This window comes from Hemibagrus wyckioides, linkage group LG01 (assembly GCF_019097595.1).
Source record: "Hemibagrus wyckioides isolate EC202008001 linkage group LG01, SWU_Hwy_1.0, whole genome shotgun sequence".
Lineage (NCBI taxonomy): Eukaryota > Metazoa > Chordata > Actinopteri > Siluriformes > Bagridae > Hemibagrus > Hemibagrus wyckioides.
Window position 1 is genome coordinate 22,490,229 of NC_080710.1, and position 21,652 is coordinate 22,511,880.

The 21,652-nt window shown below is 35.7% G+C and overlaps 1 protein-coding gene across 1 annotated transcript in view; it reads right to left on the reverse strand.

The window, feature by feature from the left end:
• Window positions 1-4,720: 4,720 nt before the first annotated feature.
• tsnare1 (T-SNARE Domain Containing 1) overlaps window positions 4,721-21,652 on the reverse strand; it is a 157,340-nt gene continuing 140,408 nt past the window's right edge. The window contains exon 12 of the mRNA XM_058400940.1: window positions 4,721-5,642. The gene's annotated coding sequence lies outside the window, so the exon portion shown is untranslated. The remainder of the gene's footprint in view (window positions 5,643-21,652) is intronic.

The following is a 21,652-nucleotide window of genomic DNA, read 5'->3' on the forward strand; positions in this document are numbered from 1 at the left end:
CTCTGTGCTCCTTTGGCCAGGGTAAAACTGTGGCATGTAGCAGGAGGGTCTCGCTCCCAACACAGCACTCAATTAGAGCTGATATTATCTCCACATGTGAAGAGGCTTTTTAGACTTTACGTTTGCACAATGCTGCTCATATTCTCTTTTGTGAAGCTGGTGCACATTGAGAATGCCTCTAAAATGCACACACACACACACACACATGCAGGATGTGAAGGTACAGCTATTACTCCACTTTGGATGAATCGAACAGGATTGGCCTCTGTTTCACACAAGGCTTAACCCTGAATGATAGAGACTAGTTCTTCTGGGAACTGAGAGACAACATGCTTTATTTCTGTTTTCTATCTTTGTCTGATACCAAACAAAAGATGCATTTACTGAGACTATTCTAGAGGTAAGGATGTTCTTGTTAAATTCTTGAAAATATTATCTCTGACACTCAGAAATATTATTACTGTTATAATAAATGTCTTTCATATAAGAATATGTACTAGAGACTTCAAAGGTTCAACCAGGAATGCATATTAGAATAGAATCATGCAGGGGTTTATCCAGAAAGCAAGTTGCCCATTAATAGAGTTGATATTTCCTGACATTTGCCTCACCCAAATTTCGTACAAAAATATCAGATTATATGAATGTGCAAAAATATATTCAAAAAAATATGAATGAGTAAGGGTGATGTAGTTGAATTGTTTTCTGGATTTCCTATAAATAATGATATGAGTAAAGGTACAGCTGCTAACTTGAATCTCTGTAATTTGTAAGTGTAATTATTCAATCTGAATTCTTCTGAATTTGAACAGCTGAGACCATGGTGGCATTTAAGTGTCCTATTTTAAAAGGAAAAAAAGGTTTTATGTTGCAAAGCAGACTGTGCTTTTGTTGCTGTAAAACATGCACGCACACACACACACACACACACACATATGTGCGCACACACACTGGACAGAGCAAAGCTTTTAGCCTGTCTTATCACACATCACACACATACATCCCTCCCACCATTTCATTGCTCCATTCCATTTTTCGTTTTCTATTTACTCCTGCCTCCGAGTGTTTTTATTCCTGCAAATCTTCCCTCAACCTCTGTATTTTTGAGGCAGGCAGGTAGGCAGTCTTCCATATGTAAATACTGGCCTATTATACACACAGCCTTCCTAGTCACATATGTCACAAGCAGAGATAGCACTGTGATGGGTTTCTGCATTCTCTCTACTATCTCGCACAAACAGGCACATGCAGACCTTTGAAAAAAAAAGGAGGAGGAAAAAGCATTTACCTTACATTTACCTTCCACCCACTACTACTGTGATGGTTGTTAAAAAAGTATTTCTTTGCTGACCCTAGCTCTGATGTAGAGATAACATTTTTTTCAAAGTACTTTTATTGAAGTGGGCATGTGAAAAGTGATGAAAGAGTTTGAAGACTTTGTAGCAGCTCCAATAACGCTCTTACACCATATCATTAAATATTCCAGTCAGTTATGTAACTATATTAGTGAAATGAGGAAGAAGACTTTACTTTATGGGACTTCCTGGCTTGTCAGGAAAGGAGAGTTTTACTCCAAAAAAGCTGTATTTCATTTTATGTCAATTTCAGCAGAAATTTTTCAAGATTAATCCAGGTCCCTTGTGTGATGTTCCAGGTACCAAATTGCTGAGGTCTAAAAATAAATAAATTAAAAAGATGCAATAAAATATCTCATATTAATCACTACAGTGAATACGAATGTCATCTGTTAGAACATTTTATCACTCATTATCAATAAGATAGTGTGTCATTTGGTTGACTTACAGCAGAGACAGCATTTTTAGTATCATTTCTTTAAGTTAGTATGGATGTAAAAAGCACATTACCAGTCAACTGCCATGAGTTCTGGACAAAATCTAATTGGTTTTTATCATGGAAATATGCAAAGGTTTATAGTAGTTACACTCATACTACTGCTAATGAAATATGTATTTAGTTATTTTATTTGGAATACACATTTATTATTAACAATCAAACTTTGGGTAACTTTGCAAACAGATTCAAATAAAACTACCACAAAATATCCAGCATGATCTCTTTCTTCAGCCTGAGCTACTGAAAGCAAAGCTGGGAGCAGCTGTGCTATCTCTTCTCATCTTCCTCATCCTATCTGACCAAATTGCAGCAGAATCACCCAACCAATGTTTTTTGTAATGTTCCATAGCTCCACAAAAATGCTTGTCACTTTCCATCAGCAAACCTTAGTTACCATCCTGTTTGAACATTTCCCAAATAGACGTCTATGTAATTTCACTCTTTACCTGGTTTTACTGCCACACCATTGTATAGGGTTTTTAGGGCTTTTTGGCTTGACTGATATTTAGTTAACACAATAATTTAGGAGATTTATCTTTATTTAACACCTTTTGACATGTATTACACATAAACATTTTGTTTAGGAAATCCTAAGTACTAATACATATTAAGTTAATTTTCAGATGACAAGGCAGGGCTGGTAATGAGGAATTCACTGTATGCCTGTGAGTGTGCACATATTTCCAAGCATAGCTGATGGGTTTACTGTGCTCTTGAAAAAGACCAAACTACCCATCATTTCATGGCTGTCATTGTGCATGCCTAAATTAGCTGGCTGTCCTTGTGGGTGGATGGCACACACAGGAGATAGCAGACTGAGAAGACATGTGGGCAGAGCGAGGGGGCCTTCAGTGGGTTTCTTCCTCTGAGCCTGTCACCCTACGAACACCATTAGGTTCATTGCACCAGATCTGTGCCAAATGCACTTTAGTCCAACTGCATTACTGCAGGGGCACGCAGACTGTGATATACTCAACTATCTATTTTACCTTATATAGTATTTCTAATAATATACTACATCAGCCACCAAAGACTGGAAGATGTAGACAGATTGACAATGGCAGGTATAGTGGAAGGATTTGTTTACTTTAATAGAAGTGGAGATGGAGCGGATACTGTCACAGCCATGCATGCACGGCTAGTTGAAAGACATGGGCTATTTATGTAACATGTTCAAAATCACACTGTTTTCTCTTTTCTCTTTTATCTCTACATACTACTTTATTCTCTATTACCTCGACATTCTCACCCAGACAATTTGGTCATGTCTAATGATAGACATGAAAGAGCAAGTAGTTATAATTTGACCTATAATAAGCTCTTAGATTGTGACACGGTCTTTGATTATAGTCTGTATACTATAGCACTAGATTTAAAATGCAACAAATTATAGGGCTACAATGTATGTTGCCAGAATGTATTTGCAATATCTGTTTATGTTCACCTGCTGTGTACTGAGTGAACTCTATAGGAATCACAGCCCTTTTCAGGGGCCATATGTACCTAAACAAATGAACATAATCCTAACATGCTGAAAATTGCCCTGTTTACTCCAATGACTGCCTGTAATCTGCAACCTACAAACATCACCAGATGCACAGTGTCTCCCCTGGCGATGCTTGAGGTCTGTAATGCAATCGTTTTCGGTTTATGCTCTTGCCCTTCACTTTAGTCTTCGGTAAATGCAGTGTCAGATTCAGGTCAGGTCACTGACTTGTCCAAATTTTGAACAATGAGTTCTTAAAGTCAGATGATTAATGTGGCCATCCCTCATTAAGTCCAAGGCATTATCCAACTGCTTCCCTCGACTGCGCATTATCCTGCTGAAAGAGGCCACAGCCATCAGGGAATACTGCTTCCATGAAAAGGTGTACATGGTCTGCAACAATACTTAGGTGCCCTCTATTCCCCAGGTAATTGACGCACACGCACCCGACCATCCACATGATGTAATGTGATGTAAAAAAAATGTGCTCATCAGATCAGACTACCTTCTTCCATTACTCTGTGGTCCGGTTCTGATGCTCACATACCACATATCAGATTATGGTCCCTTATCGTCTAATTCACCTGCACATCACTTTCCCAACCCCCCCCCAAAAAGCCTGTATATTACTAGGGTATATAGTGAAAATGCCTGTTTCATAAAAATTCAACAAGGTGCAAATGTCTATGTCTTGAACAGAATGTAATAATAAGTGTTTGAACTGGAGATATCAATTAACATGTTTAAATGACAATTTGAACTTTGTTGATGTAATTATTGAAATAATATTAATATATTGTTTTGATAATCATCTAGCATGGGTCAGACACTTGTGAATTACTAGTAAAAAAGCCAAGGGAGAGCTCTTCTTCATGTGGGGTTATCCCGTATGACACGTTTTCCTAGCAATAAATTGCATCCCGCTAGTCTCAGCCTCAGAATCTGACACTGTGACATAATCAGCCTGATGTAGTAATTGGACTGAGAAAAATCCTGGCTTTAAAGGTTATTAAATAGTTTTATGTGAAGCAGGTGAAAAATGATACTCCAGCATGATTGCCAATGGACTATGGAGAAATTGTCAGTGGTTGGTCATTGTCCATGTCATTCAAATTGCCTCGTTTTGTCAAAGTAGTTACCTCCTAGTCATGCTTATGGATGAAACATACCAGAGGGGATTGCTTCAGATTTCAGGGGCCATAGCAGATTTGTTGTGAACAGGGATGGACCAGCAAAGATTCTATACCAGTCTTGCACAAACCAAGTTACAATGATTTTTATAAGACAACTCAGAAGCATGTATACACTCATTTATAAAGTTCTTGGAAGTATGTTTATTTTCATATTAAAAATCTTCCATTAAATTATTATTATCTACTACTGTAGGTTGCTATTGCTAAGTTCACCTGTGCTTACTAATCTACCAAACAGGTGATTTTGACACAATGTTTTTCATTTATATCCTTAACTTCCATACTGTTGTATATCAATATCATGATGCACTGCTATTTGAGCATCAATGCTTCTTTGGTCTTTGGGCATAAAATCCAAATGCAAATGCGGCAAATAAATTCACCTCTAAATCTTTCAGTGACTCTAGAGTGATTTTGTATGGATTAATTACCAGTGATGCACAGCTTGCCAAGAAATAACTGAGTCAGAAATAAAAACTTTCCAATTCACTTTTAACAGCAGATTTAGTCACAAACAGAAAATTCAGGATATAATTTTTTACAATTAACATAAAACATTTGTCCGTAATGAGCATTCAAACGATGATAGTGGCAAGGAATAACTCCCTGAGATGATATGAGGAAAAGGATTTCTTGAGTGGGAAACCATCCATCCTCATATATGTGACACCAGACAACTGTATATTACACAGTTAAACACTACAATTGTGTAACCAGGAACCTAAAATCTTATGAGCAACTAATGAATATAAGCATCATAGATATTTCTGAATTCATTATTGTTCTAAAATGAAGTCTAATTTATTGATGTTATTAACTGTTCAGTGATGGAATCTTGAGTGCAAAACTGTTCATAGCAATTGCCGTTCTAAGGCTGTCATAGGTAAACTGTTGAAAGCAACTGCAGTCCTAAACCATCTTTGTAATTTCTAAGTGGTAGCATCCACAGTCATTTCACTGATCTTTAGGCTGTCCATGTGGGGCCATCCTCAGCAGCACAAGTGGTTTTCATGTGATGAGAATAAGAAAAAGGGCACCCAGATGGATCAGGCAAGTCCGGAGAGCAGAAGGAGTCAGGATCACTGTTATCTCAGGAGTACCATGTGTACCTTGACAGAGAGAGACAGAGAGAGAGAGAGTGAGAGAGAGAGAAGCACCGATTATTAGTTATGCTCATTGTCATGTAATGGTTAAAGAAAATGAGAGAGCCAGATGGTAACACAGACATGAGGGCACCCTGGGACATAAAGCGACCACCCCACTGTCAACAAACCTGACTGAACACGTGAGAAGGGGGTGACAGCATCCAAACATCCCTTTTCACCAAAACACTCTATGCCTGTGAGCACTCCAGATCTGCTTCTTTACCGAGAAAAAACTATTAACAAAAGGCTTAACAAAACAAATACGTTTTCAGGCTAGACTTTGATACTTTGTCTGAGTCCCAAAGATTAACTGGAATAAAAAAAAACTTCTGGTCCCCAATTATAAAATGATTATGCATAAAAGGGCTATGAACCCTATGTGCTTTACTCAATGTAGATGTAAATACTATCAATGAAAATTGTTATTAATTATAGTCTTTTCAATAGCACCATACACTAAATGGAAGAATGCACAGAAAATCACACAGGCAGTAATTCTCTCATCACCATTTTGCTTCTCTGTCCCTTCACTCATTCTGTATTCATTTCAACTCAGTAATGCTGTTCCTGTCCAGTGAGGTTTTTGGAAGGAAGCCTGCTTGTCAGTGCTCTCTAATGGACCATTACTTTAAATTACTTCTGGTTAATACTTCACCAATCAAGCAGATTACATCACATGTTGCTATTTGAAAGGGGACACTTTCTGTGTAACTGAATTCAAGAGCAGAACGGATGGCAAGTTTGACTTAGAGGTTTTTCTTCCATGGCTAATAGATTTAAGCCATTACAGTCCATTGCTTATTGATTTAATGCTGTGCAACATTAGCACTAAATGCGTCCTGGAGAATTGAAGTCAGTAGCAGGTTGAGTGTGGCATATATTAAGGGGATAAAGTGGAACCCTACATTCGTGGCTCGGGAAAAAAAAACAATAACAAAATATGTTATATAAGTGTCCTTGTGAGACAGTATATTCTGTACAAACATGAAGATTTCCTGTGATTATTCTTTTATTAAGTACAAAGTGTTTCATCCTTTAGCCCTTTAGTGTTCTGTCTAGGCATTTTAGCAGACTTGTGCACTGTTCCTTAATGCCTGACCAACTTCACTTGGTCCTCTGGGGCTCATGACTCAGCATTTCGCTCTCTAAAGTGTATTCTCAACCCATATGGAGAACTGCATTTATGACTGCCATGGTGCTCCTGACTACTGTTTATGGATGTGATGTACATTAGTATGCAAGTTGTGCTGGACTGAGATGGAATAAGCCATATCACTGCAACCAGAGCTTACAATAGCACCTTTAGAATTATGAATGTTCCTTTCCTTTTAGTTCCTTTCCTTTCCCTTTCTCTTGTGAAAAAAAGCTAAAAATGGGGCCCATGCAGAATAATTGAGGCAAGTGCCTTTAGGTACCTATTGACCAGCTTGCGACCTGTGGCTCAGTGAGGCCTAATGTGTAAAGTGACACATTCAGAATAAATTTCTCTCCATTATTAAGTTGTCTGAGTGGCGTTCCGCTGAGCAGGTTAACACACATAAATACACACACACACACACACTCTCACACACACACACACACACACACATTCAGTTGAACAAAGGCATGCAGGCTAGTGTGAACTAAAAAGATCTAAACAGCAGCATTTTTTTTCTATTTACATTTGTACCCGATTATTGTTGATTTGTTGTTCATACTACAAAATGAGAAAACTAAATTTCTTTATCAGAAGAAGATATTCACATAGCCTTACCTGTTGAACCAAAACTACATTTGACAACTGAAGTAAACTTGAAATGAGGTAATGAATAGTCTTGCATACTGCAGGGCATGTTTAAACTATTCTCCATCGGTGTAGATAGAGTGATGTTTGCCATCATCTTAACAACGTTCAATTTAGATAAGAAGTGAAATTTGATATACAGTATACAGACTTACATCTCTAGTGATTGCTGACACACAAATCATTATCAGAGGCAACAGCAAAATGAACATCTTGGTAATAACCGGTGAACAAAGAACAGTTATTATTCTGTGTATCTTTTTTTCCAGCATAGTGCACCATGTACTTTTTCTGATCTGGACAAAAAGAAGGACTGACTTGATATCACAAGACAAATTAAAAAGGAATGTAGTACTTTCTCTCCAAGAAGAGAAAAATGAACCAAACAAGCCCATATTGCTGAGGTGTGGGTGCAGGAAGATAACAGGCAGCATTTCATGAATGCAAATAGTTCACAGTTTATGTATAGTTATTTACTGCTGAACAAGTGAGCACATGGACATATATTTCTGTTCACATTCTATAATTGCTGAGCATTTTCAACACCATAAATGCGATTCACTTCTTACATTTGTATTTCAATTATTTCTCAATTATTATGTATAATGGCAAACAAAGAAATTGCTCACCACTGTCCTATGAAATCAGTGTGTAAATCTCAGCAATTCAACAGAAGAAAGCAATGAAATCAGGACATCAAACAAATCTGCCCCAAAAATAATAATACATTTGGTTTTAATAATTTACATTCAGGGGCATGTATTAATTAATAACAGGGCTACTATAAGTGCCATAATAATTCAGAATGTTTGTTGTGCTGCGAAAACGTACATCTTAGCAAGTGAAAATCTTATGAATCTAGTGAAATTTATCTAGTATTTCCTATTATAAGATTACCATACACCAAAAATATTCTATTTCCAGATCATTTGACTTATTTCTAGAAATTAATACTTAAAAGTAGCAAAGTGCCTGGAAATATAACTATTTCAAGATATTCAAACTATTTATTATTTTAATAATCTTATAGTTGGCTTACTGTAAATCTTACAATAGCAAATAATAAAATACTAATGAAACTGGCTATATTAAAGATGATACTAATACTAATACTTTAATAGAACCAAGAACATTGTCCTTGTATAAGCAAACAAACAAACAAATAAAAAAAAATAGAGAGAACGATATAAAGAAGCATGAAGATGCTGATTTCTTCCAATCCAGAGAAGTACTGTAGATTCCTGCAGCCAGTGACTGTTTACACAGGAAGAAATCACCTTTGTAACATTGAGAAAGTGCATGTGAAGTATAGGATTATTTAACCTATCCTACTTTTCCTTGAAATACCTGTGAATCCTCAGTATTCAGAGGAAACATGGCATGAATCCAGCTGCATATTATCACAAAAACAAGCTGCCAATCTTACTTTCTTATTATTCCATTAATTAGATTGTGTGATATAATGCTCAGTCCTAATGGTTTCAATGTCAAGCTGTTGATAGATATTAGTTTTTAGCTGTCCCATCTAATATCACAACCAGCCATCACTGTTTATTGTTCTTAGAAAAGACAAAGTGAAACCTGAAATGAATTTTGTGTCAACACTTTTCATTTCATTAATAGGCAGATTTTTTCTGTAGGAAAATCCTACATGTTTATATATAAGATGGCCGATGACTCTTGACTTCTGAGAAAAAGTTCTAAAAAGTAGAACATCCACAAGAACTTCCACAAGGATGTGCTTTTACATGTTTTGGCAACAGAAACTAAGGAGGAAAAGAACACATTTCTTGTGACTCTCCATTGCTCACGCACAAAAGACTGTTTTGGCACATGGTAGTCCACAGGAACTTTGGTAGACCTGCCATGATAAAAATTGCTACAGCTGAAATAGCTCAATTTAATTGGCTGCCACAAGCGGTCGAGCAAATTGGATCGGAGTCAATCAAATTGATCCTGTGACAATTTTTAGCACTTGAGACACTGGAGCAGAACAAACGGTATTTGAAGTTGAAAGAGTAGTGTTCCTCAGCCCAGGGGGGGATAAATGATGAACTCTTGTAATCCTTCACTCTTATTCAAGCTTGCTTCAGGTTCTATGTTATAGCAGAAACACACTTTTTTTTCATGTGCTCTCTGTGTTTCTCATATAGCAACACGGTTATTCTGTTATGACAAACACTTATCTTGAATAGAGTCATCAAATCCATTTCATATCACTTGCAATTTTGGAATAGATACAGCAAAATGTTCAATATGAAAAGATAAAGCAAACATTTTGATATGTATAGATGCCTTTAGCAAGACAAATTCTATAAAATTTCTCCAGTTTTCATTTTCTTCAATTCATAGCTACTATTGATGCTTTTAAAGAAATTCAGCCATACTCTGCATACTTTACTTTTAGATCCATTTGTTCCAGTGATCAACACTAGCAGGCAAATGTTATATGAGTGTAAATAGAAGAGTAGGCTATTTTTGTTGTCCAGTGGGCCATGATGATGAGTTGGAGGGATGGCTGGCTGCAGGTGGGCTGCTGAGTTGTCATGTTGGGTTAGCAGGAGGGGGTGTGTGAATTTACCCAAGTTGTGCTAAAGAATTCACACTGGGCTCATCTATCACCTCTAGCCAGCAGTGGATAAGCCAGCAGCACTCACACCTTCATTAGAAGTACACACCAGCTCTGATTGGTGGCACCATAATGGCCTTGGCTACACATCAGAGGAGGAAAATTGTTGAGTATTTATAGATCCAGATTAAACTCCAAAAATTCCAGAAAGCCATTGATGAACCAGTCAGAATTAGCTGCATAAAAGCATGAGCACTAACCCAGCACTTCCATATCCATAGAAAATCAGATACTATAACGATATGTATATGTGTATGTAAGAACACACATAAATGAGTTATGACAGATCACACAAGGGACTCTTGAAATTTAATTGTCACTTCACATCTGTTTAAAAGAACACACCATATGACATCACTTGGAGGGGTTCAATTTGCCAGCAAAAAATATGTTAAAATTTACTTAGGGAACCTTTTTTGGACTTTCACAGCAGGTGTGCCTTATACAACTGTGTATTATGTGCTGTATTAATTCCCATGTGTTTTTCCCTTACTTGCATCGTCTAACCTGATAACTGAAGTAAACCAAATTAACACATAATACAAACTGTCTTAAGCAGTTGTTTGTCCATGTTTTTATTTTTGTAATAATAATAATAATAATAATAATAATAATAATAATAAGAATTCATAATTTGAAGCCCCGTTTGGCTAGAACAGAATTACAGTTACATATATGTGTGTTTGTGTGTGTGTGTGTGTGTGTGTGTGTGTGTGTGTGTGAGTTAAACTTTGTTCATTGAATATAATTATTCTACAGTCTAAAATGACTACAGAGCATAAATGACTGTGTGAATAAAACATAATCACCAAAGAACAAACCAGATGATAATATTACAGAATGTAAGGATGTATATTGACTGCAATATTGGCTATAGGAAATCTGTACTTAGTATTAACAATAGTAAATGTCTGAAATGTATTATTATATAATACAGTATTATTGAATTATTGGCATTGTAGAATTAAACTCAATAACATTAACTGTTAACTGTTATAAACATGTTTGCTAAAGTAATATATTTTGACATATCTACTTAAAAATGATTTTACCAAGACATAGAGAAAAGAAATTTAGGCTCATTTGTATCTATTCCTTTATCATCTGCCAATGCATCAGGTAAGAAACCAGCTAACAAATGCAGCATAAAATGCAGTCGATCTGCCTAACAGTGGCTAAATCCTTGCTAGCTATGTGTGCTTTCTTCACACAATAAATGTGATAAATTAATCAAGTTTTTGGAGAGATATGTGATCTACCTAATTAGTTCGGTTTGTAATCAGATACCAGCTGTCACAAAATGCCTATGATGCTCCTGCACTGTCACATCATCCAATCAGAAAAAAAGTGCTTACATATGCTGTACAGATGACAGGCACTGTACACACGCTGTACAGACAAAGTGATAATCTTAAAAAAATCCTTAACGGACTTAAAGAGGGCAGAACAGAACTTATTGAAAATAATAAGTGATGGAAAAGTGGACAGAGATCAATTGAATAAAGAGGCAATGAGGAGGCTTGAGTATAAATGCAAAGACTGATATGGATGGTACTCAGAATCAAAATTACATTGAAAAGGTATGATTGTTTAAATGTCTGTAATGTTTTCCATAGTTAGATTAGGTTCTAAATGTAGATATAGGTGGGTAGGTGGGGGATCTTTCAGTGAAATTGGAATGAAATCTTTTATCGTAATGTCACAATAATATGTAAAATACTTTTACTGCACCTTCAAAGTTATTATGTATGAGGTTTTTGGGGGTGTTTGGGGGTTTGAGGGGGTTGAATGCATAAGGAACTATATAGTCTCATTTTTTTTACATTTCCTTTAGGAATCTTATACATTAAAAAGAAAAGTCATTCAAAGTTTAAATGGTGTGAGTGCTTTTTACCTCATGTGACGAGAGAGGGACTGATGGTGCTCATAATCAAAGTTAAAATTTCTTTTCCCATTGTAAAGGTATAATTGTTTAAAACTTGGCAGTAATGTTGTTTTTCCATATGTAGATTAGGTTATAAATGTAGAGGTAGGTGGGGTGTCTTTCAGTGAAATTGGAATGAAATCTTTTAAATGCAGTTCACTTTTACAGGTGACTAGAATTTTTAATGCTATAGCTTTATATGTGATTGAGATGTGTACAAATAAGACACCAATTTCAGTTCAGAAAGGTGTGATTTTTCAACCTATATACATCATATGTTAGCAAATAGTCATACTTTGACCATGTAAAGGCTTTTCCCAGGCCACCACACATACAGAAAGTGAACAATTGCGTATATTATCAAAACCCATTATTCATGTGTACATAACTACATAGTATGTTATCAGCAGAATCTACTGCATTATAACATCTTTGGCATTGACAGACAGTGGTAGTAAAGCAGCACTATGAGCACAAACTGGGGAAATTATTAGGAACTGTCTATGGGCAGGCTGCATGATTTCCCCCGCTGCTACCCCTCTACGCCATTTGTCAGAGTGTTGGCTCTGGTGGCAGCCTGTATGCCAGCAGCAGTCAATCATTCTGCTCATGAATCCAAATAGCAGTCAAATGCATGGCATGGAAATCCACAGGGGCAATTCTGCCCCTCTATTCACCACTGGTTACCAGGGGTCTCATAACAGTAGACAAGACAGATAGATAACAAAACAAAAGGGAGCTGTCTTTACAATTCATGATAGATATATGTCAACACCTCTTTGATAACTTTTAAAGATGTGAACGTTTGTCAGTCAGGTCTGTATATTGCTTCAAAAAGCTCAGTGTGTTTTCCTGCTGGAAACCACAGTAAAAAAGGCTTATTAATGGAAATACAGATACCCAATCAAATTGCAACCATCAAGATTATAAAGCTTGTGTGGCAGCTAAGTGCACTAAAGACAGTAAACACCATGTGAAAATGGTAGCGTCTGAGCAAGTTTTTGGTCAGGGTGGGAAACATTTTAACACATTTTTTTGCACACTCAAGGAAGGCTCCTGCCCTTGTCCAATAGTAATTTAAATCACATGGTTGATACCATCTCAGTTTAATAGACACAAATTCATTTTAAGACCTAAAACTAAAACTTGTGCTTTAGTTCCTCACAGTAGAGCGGTGCAAGTAATGTAAGTTGCATTACTTGAGGTTAGGTCTGCAAAAATGATCTGATCATATGTTGTTCTCTATTATTAACTTTAACCGCCTAGGACTAAGTTTCTTTCTTTGTCACCCTCATCATATCTACCATTAATGTGCATGATTCCCCTTAAAACTTAGAGAAAGTGTACCTTTAAAAAGTAATTTTAAGACCATAATTAATGTATGGGAAAAAGTTTTAAAGATACTGTATGTTAAAACACTGTTTGAGTTAAAACATATACAAAAGGAACAAAAAATTTTAACCCTTGAAGATACTGTCCCAGCAACTAAGAAAGATACAGTTTAGTACCCTTCTTTCATAAAGATAAGATTAAAAAATATTAACGGACATGAGCTTACATGAGTCATGCTACATGTTACATGAGTCCTTCAATTGGTCAGAGTCTTGTTTATTGACTAGGGGAAAGAATAATTTATTTGCTTATTTTGTTGTCTTGGCCTCCCAGTCAATATGTCACAATAGTATGTATTCAAGCTTGTGATCTTTTGTTGTACATTTTTTTATTTTATTTGGGTTGGGTTCTTTTTAAGCACCTTACAGATGAGTACAATGAAGTATTCACACACCTACCTGAACAGGTTTGAAAAATCTGTACAGTCTGGCTCAGATGTCTGCAGTTTGAATCTCAAACCAAAATCTATGTCCATTAAGGCAGATGGTGACGTTAATATAAAAACACATATCTCTAACAATTGGAAATCATTGTTGAAAACATATGTGATTTAGAGAAATACAAAGTGATTTCATCTTGATTTTTTATATATGAACAGCTTTAGTAATCAACATCCTTTTAAAGTCACTGAAAAGCAGTGACTACCAGCATTAGCCCATTCACTGTAAGAAGCTAATGGGTGAAAAGTATAGGGAGGCAGCACAGCCAAAACTATAGGGCTTCCTCCACCTGCCATCTAACCTCTGCTCCTCTCTGTCTTTCTTTCTCTGTCATTTATCTATATTCCTCTATGGAGAACCCACAGGCTACAATGATTTGGCTCAGCAATCCTGTTATCATAACTCCAAGGACTCCGTCACACAGGATAGTAGATGCAATTTGATGCCACATGGGAGACAGACAGAGGTATCCTGTTCATTTTATAAAGTGCTGACCCAAATTTAATACATGTCCTAAAGAGACTGCCTGACAATTACATTTCCTACTAGGAGAATTCTCTATAGGACTCTGCAAGTTTAGCCACTTATTTTGTTATCGGTTTCTGTTTACATGCTTTCTCCAACTACATGAGACTTTTTACTGTACAGAAAATAAGAAATGTGCTGAAATAACACTAGTTACTATAGTAACAATAGTAATTTAAATGATATGGTTGATGCCATATCAGTCTGATACACACAAAGTCATTTTAAGACATAAAACCTATTGTGCTTTAGTTCTTTAATGTAGAGTGGTGCAGAATCTGTAGCATTACTTGTGGTCAGGTTTGCAAAAATGATCTTTATATTAATTAACCCCCCCTCCCAAACAATCAATAAATAGGACTAAACTACACCTTTCTTTGTCACTGAGTACCCTCATCGTGTCTATCTTTAATGTGCACAATTCACCTTAAAACATAGATAAAATGTGCCTTTATAAAGTAATTTTAAGACAATAATTAATTTATGAATAAAAGCTTTAAAAATATGTTAAAACACCATCCAAAGTAAAATATATAGTAAATTAACAAAATTTTAACCCTTAAAGGTACTGTCAAAACAACTAGGAAATGTAGTTTAGTACCCTTCTTTCAGAGAGAATATATTAAAAAAATATTAATAAACTAAAAACGTAAGGAAAATTTGTTTAACAAAAGTAAAATTGAATTCATTAAATGTTGGAATTAACTACAGAAAAGGGAAAACTTTTGTCTATGCTTAGACAGAACTGTAACAGTGAACTGAGCATTTGCTAGTCATGGTAGATGTGCATAATAAAACAAACAATGAAGGTTGTAGGAAAAATCTAATTTGCACTCTTTTCCCACTCCACTTCTCTCCAATGTTGACAATCATCCAATACATATTTTGCTTTCAAATAATGCTTATAAAGATGGCTGGATCCATTTCAATTTGAGGCAACTCATTTTCTAAATTTGTTTTCTAATTTTGGTATGAGAAACATTAATATAAACATATTTAATTAAATTAAACATATATCTACTGACTTTGGATTCATTTTTGAGTATTAAACAGTTTATTTTATTTATTTTGAGTTTTTTCTTTTTTATTTGAGTGCACCAGCATTCATAATGTGTGTATATATAGTAGTATTATTATAGTATTAATATAGTAATATTATATACTGTAAATGTCTAAACACATGTTGCTTGGCAATAGCTATTTCATCCTTGAACTATGCTTCTATATCTTTCATATATAAGGCACAAATTTGGATGAATGATGAGTGAGTCCTCAGGCAGAAGCCTCATTATTAAGGACATACCCCTTTTTTTATTCTAAACTGTATGTAAGGAGATTTGACAGTGTTGTGAATCACTTTGTTTCTACAATATGGAAGATCCATCAAAATCGTACTAAGCTTTCTGTGTTTGTTAAATTTCCCATATGCCACAATCACAAACATTCATGTTGATGAGTCATCTGTTGAAAACCCCAGAGTGCTATGCCAGAGTCATAAACACACTGGGTGACATTTGTAATAAAACCGGTCTGTTTTTATTCCAGGAGCACCACACTACATGCTGGGGTTTTCCTGATTTATGATTACTGAACAGATTTTCATCCAAGTGCCTACTGTTTTTCATATGAAACCATAAGAAAGATCTTATAGAAGAAAGCATTTCTTAATATAATGATATATTAGCCTAGTAATAATTCACTGTAATACTCATCTCTCACAAACAACCATGCTATACATTAGGATTATATGTAAATCTAATTCTAATTAATGACTGATTACCAATATATAATTCATTACAAATATATTGATAGGTTTGAATGTGCACAGATTTTCTAGATTCTACATGGAGCCCTCTTTATAAATATTCACCCCCTTAAATTTTCTCACATTTTATCATGTAGACCTAATAATGTAACTTGAAACTGGAATGTCACAAATTGCAGATAGCTCAGATTTAAGTTAAAGGAAAATATAGTTTACAAGCATATTTGAAGACTTTTAACATGTACTGTTTAACCAGTTACAATCAGAAGATGCATAATTCATTAAACAGAGTACACTTGTGTACAATTAGTGTCATGTGATTTCATTATATATTCACCTGCTCCTGGAAGGGTCATAGAATTTGCTATACCTAAAATGTTTTGCAAAAAGCATGAATCAGGTTATGTGGAGGACAATATTATTAAATATGTAAAACATATGGTACCATGACTCCGGATTAAGTAGTCTGTCTATCAAAAGTCAATAACAGTAAGTTCAGTAGTCAGAAATCCACTACTCAGATAGGAGAAGCTGCTTACAAGTCAACCACATCCTTGACACTCCAGAAAATTGGGCTTTATGAAAGAGTAGTGAAAAAACAATGAAAGAAAAGTCATTCTGGAGACACAGCAAACATATGCAAAAAAGGTTCTCAGGTGTGATGAAACCAGAATTGAACACCAAGGCCAGAGTGAAGTGGTAGCATCATGATGTACATATCCTTTTTAGAAGCAGGGACTGGGAAACTGGTTACGGTTGCAGGCAAGATAAACAAAGCCCAAAAAGTAAACCTGGTCTAGTCTGCTAGAAACTGAGCTATGTTTACAGTCTAAGGACACTGAATTTAACCAGTACAAAAGCAAAATTCCAAATGTGTTAGTATGGTCCAGTCATAGCTCAGACCTAAGTCTGTTTGATAATCTGAGGTAACACTTGAAAATTGCTGTTAACCAGTGGCCTCCATCCAATCTGATAGAGCTTGAGCAATCTGCCAAGAAAGATGTGCAAAAACACCAGGATCCAGATCTACAAAGCTGATAGTGGAGTATCCCAGAAGACCTAAAGCTGCAATTGCAGCCTAAGGTGATTCTATCGGTTATTGACCCAGGGGATGTTTGTTTGTTTGTGTAATCTCATGGTCACAATAAAAACAAAATGTATAATTTATTATAATTTATGGGGTACTAGGGGTGTTCAGGGTTTGTGGGGATGAATACTTGTCTTAATTTCTATAGATTCATTTTGAGATGGTTAAAGTTACACTTCCTTCAGCAGTCTTATACATTAGAAGGGAAAGTCATTCAAAGTTTGTTAACCTATGAGATAATTGTGAAAGCACAGACTAAAATATTTTTTGATGTTTAAAAGCCTTGCAGTCTTATCATCTCTGCATCAGAGGCAATATGAGCCTAATTCTGAGATAATTGTGTGTCCTACTTACAACACTGTGACTGTGTACAGCATCTTGAGCATCAAAAGTGCAAAGGACAATACAGAGACTTAAGCAGTGTATGGGAGAGAGTGGGTGAAGTCTGCATTCACCTTGCATTGCGGATTTACTGATCCGTCTGCACTTTATGTGAATGAAATGGAAAGAAGAATAGAGGTATGTTTACAACCTCATAAACCCTTCTGTTAAAAGCCAAGGACTCGGCCACCCTGAAACTATGCCAAAGCTTCCCTAAGACCAAGTGTAATGCCATGTTTTAAACCTGATAAAACATTTATCGATCCTTTTAGATCTTGTCATATTTTCTCCTTCACTCCAACCTCTGTTGGAATAAAAGTCTGAGATAGCAGTAGAAATCACTGAACTTGTGAAACTTATAAATAGTGGATAATTAAAACATTTTAATCATCAGTACAAGAACATGAGCTCTCTGTGCTCTGACCCCAACTTCCAAAGATGGGATATGCGAAGAAAAGATGTTCTGTTTTGTAATGTATGTGTGGCAATAATAAAGTCTTTTTCTTCTTCTTCTAAATATCCATAGTGACCCTAGATGTCTCTCTCACTAATAGCAAAATGTCTTTGTTTCCATTTGCTTAGATTCAGTAATGTCTCTTTCATTAAGAAATACTACATATCTCATTGGTCTTATCTTCATTCTTCACCTTACCACCCTCACAAGTTGCTCAGGGTTGCTGACTGTGAAGTGCTTGGATGCTTTATGTCCCAGGAAGCCTTCATGTCTGTCACCTTCTGGCTCTCCCTTTTAGTTATGCTGTCATAGATAGTGTTGCCGGAATCCCTGCCTGCACTTTACATATAATCTATGTTCTCTTTAAACATCACATGTTCACAAGCATACCTAATATTTCTCTCTCTCTCTTTCTCTCTATCTCTGTCTCTCTCTCTGTCTCTCTCTGTCTCTCTCTCTCCCTCTCTGTCTTTCTCTGTCAATTTATACATCCCATTCCTGAGCTCCCAGTATTCTGAGTGACCAGTTCTTCTTTCCGGACCTGCCTGATCCAACCAGATGCTCTACCCCTGTTTGGAATCTTGTCGTTTGGTGGTGCTCACTGCTGCTGGGGATAAATCTGCATGGACAGCCTGTGACCCAGAGGACTTCTGTGGATAAAACCACTTTGAGACTATCACGCTGTCTCTGAACTGCCGTTGCATCAGTCAGCTTTCGGCAGGAAGGAATTAGTTCTAAATCTATAATAAACTCAGAAACTACACTGACCTATTAGTTTCTCAAGAGCTCTTGGTTGCTGTTGTAGAAAGGCCATTATTAACAGTTACATTATTATAAGCCTCAGGCTTGCTCATAAGGAATAAATGTTCGGGATAAATAGTAACTTAACTTTGAACTTTATAATATTTTTTTCTATGTTTCTATACTTATGTAAAGCTGCTTTGAGACAATGTGCATTGTTAAAAGTGCTATGCAAATAAATTAAACTGAATTGAATTGAATGTTTTACCATAACATAAAATATTGCAATCCCACTGGTGGTCTGGTTCCAGAACTGAGACAAACACATAAACTGAAATATATCTGAGAAATGGCAAATATACTTTACACTTATGTATGGTAATATAAACCCTAGCCAAAAAATTGGATAATTATGTGCCATATATAATTTATAGTTTTTTATTTTTCTGATTTTAAGATTTAGCCAGGTTCTCTCTATCTTGTACATCTACTGCTCAGGCATACTACTTACACTAAAGCTTTACTCAGTCATATGTTTGAGGCAGTAATGAATTGAAAAGATGACTCCAATCATATAACTCAAAACATGTTAGCAAGGGCTAGTGGAAAAAAGTCAGCTAATTAAACAGTTGAATTGACTAAATATGAAAATACTATTAGACTCTCAATTACTCCAAGTGCTTTATCCTGTTCAGAAGCCTATTCAGGGAATACACCCCGGATTGGACAGCAGTCTATTGTGTAGACATCTTCTTTAGCAGTCATCTTTACCTACTTGTAAGTTTTTGTGAGGTGGGCAGAAACCAGAGCACCTAGGGAAAATCTGACAGGCATAGACATACAGGCAGTCACCTAATGCTAGACTTGAATCTGAGACTTTGGAGCTGTAAGGCAGTGACGCTATCTGTTGTGCCACCATACCACCTCATTGCTAATACAATAACATAAAAATACTCATTTACTCTTATGGATGGATATTATACCACATACTAATTGTCAGAACAAACTATGCAAAAGAGTGAATCCTTGCAATTTTAATCAGTACATTTTCTTTATTAGTTATTTCTTTCTGCATGGTGTGGTTACTCCCCTGTTTAAGCTGCGCTTATTATGCAAACAAGAGAGCTATTCTAAATTAACTAAGTAATATGTTCCAAAAAGGTTGATTAGAACATTAATTGTTCATATGGAGCTTTCACATTTAAAAAGGCCAATTTTTGCTGTTAATTATGAGCAGTTGCATAACAGAGTGTTTTAATAACCCTAAGCTCTCATTTGGAAATTGCCAAAGTGTTACAGTATAATTAGGGAATGGAAAAAAAATCCAGACTGCTTATTTATAATGAAAATTATTTACTGAAATGATCAGCCTTGGCCTTGAAGTAATGTAGTATGAGACGAATGATCTGTTGTGGATCTTTTTAATGAAAGTGTAGTTTGTGATTAAACCATTTGAGTGAGATTCATACATGAGGTTGGGGTGCAGGATGCATAACAATGTTGAAGACACATGCATCATTTTGGCTGAAGGAAAATGTGGACCTCTAAACTGTTCTTCTGATTTGCTAGTGCACTTTTAATGGGCCAGTCTCCTGTTAGACACTTACAGTCTATTTGCAAGCTTTGTTAAAAAAGACACAAAGTGAGAACCTATCCAACTTAATAGACTGTGGTATTTTTAGAGAATGCATTATTCATTCTCCAGATTCGCACTCTCAGTCATTCAGTCACCTTAAGTAACATCCTCTGGAGAACTTTAAAGTTGACGTTTCCAAAAAACGCTTTTTTAGGGAATCCCTGTGGTGCAGGTTTTTCTTCCTTGGCTGAGTAAAGATTTACCGGATGGCTGAACACTCAGTTGACCATGAGATTTATAATCTTGACAGTAAGTATCACAAGTAAAGTTAAGATTATATTTAGATGGGTTTATATCTAAGTGCCGCTGAGTGTACACATGGACAATACAGAGAGGAGAGACTACGCAGAACACATAAGCTACAAGCACGATTCTCTCTCATTGAGACATAATGACATACATGATTTATGCCTAACGTTAATTATATACTGGAAAGTAATTTGTTATATTACAAACACAGACAGTAGGTTTGTTATGTAATTGAATAACACACAAATAATAAATTGGTCAGTTGTACTGCAGAAGCAGTTTTGTTTTTGTAATGCAATTCAGCTTTGTAATGTGTGTCACTTTGTGGTAATAATCCAACATGTGATTAGTTTTCATGTTTTGCATAGGATCAAAAAATGGAAAAGTTAAAATGAGGAATAATATACATGTATATTGGCTTAATCCTTGCAATTTCCTAAAGCAGAGGCTCATGGCGCTGTTCATCTACTTGCATGTAGTGTCCAGTTAGAGCCTTCTACTAACAAACAAATCACACTATAATGTAATTTGGTCTGTAGTTTAATTAAAACATTAGCAGCAGAAACACTAGCTGTGTGATGAATTCAGACAGAACAAAGAAAAAAATACCTATTTTATATTTTACAGCATAATGATTTGTTTAACGATTTATTTGATCAGTACAGTGGGTACAACATGCCTCGCTAGTCAGTGAAATTAAGGCAAGTCTCCAGAAATACAAAGAAAACAAACAAACAAGATATATTTTAATATAAATTAGCAGTTAATGTTGTTTACGTTGCTGATTTTTAACAAGTGTGTTTAATTTCCTTCCTTCAGACAATTTTACCAGTGGAGAAATATTATATTTCGGGAGACGTTAATTATGTGCTCATTATGTTGGTATCTATCTATCTATCTATCTATCTATCTATCTATCTATCTATCTATCTATCTATCTATCTATCTATCTATCTATCTATCTATCT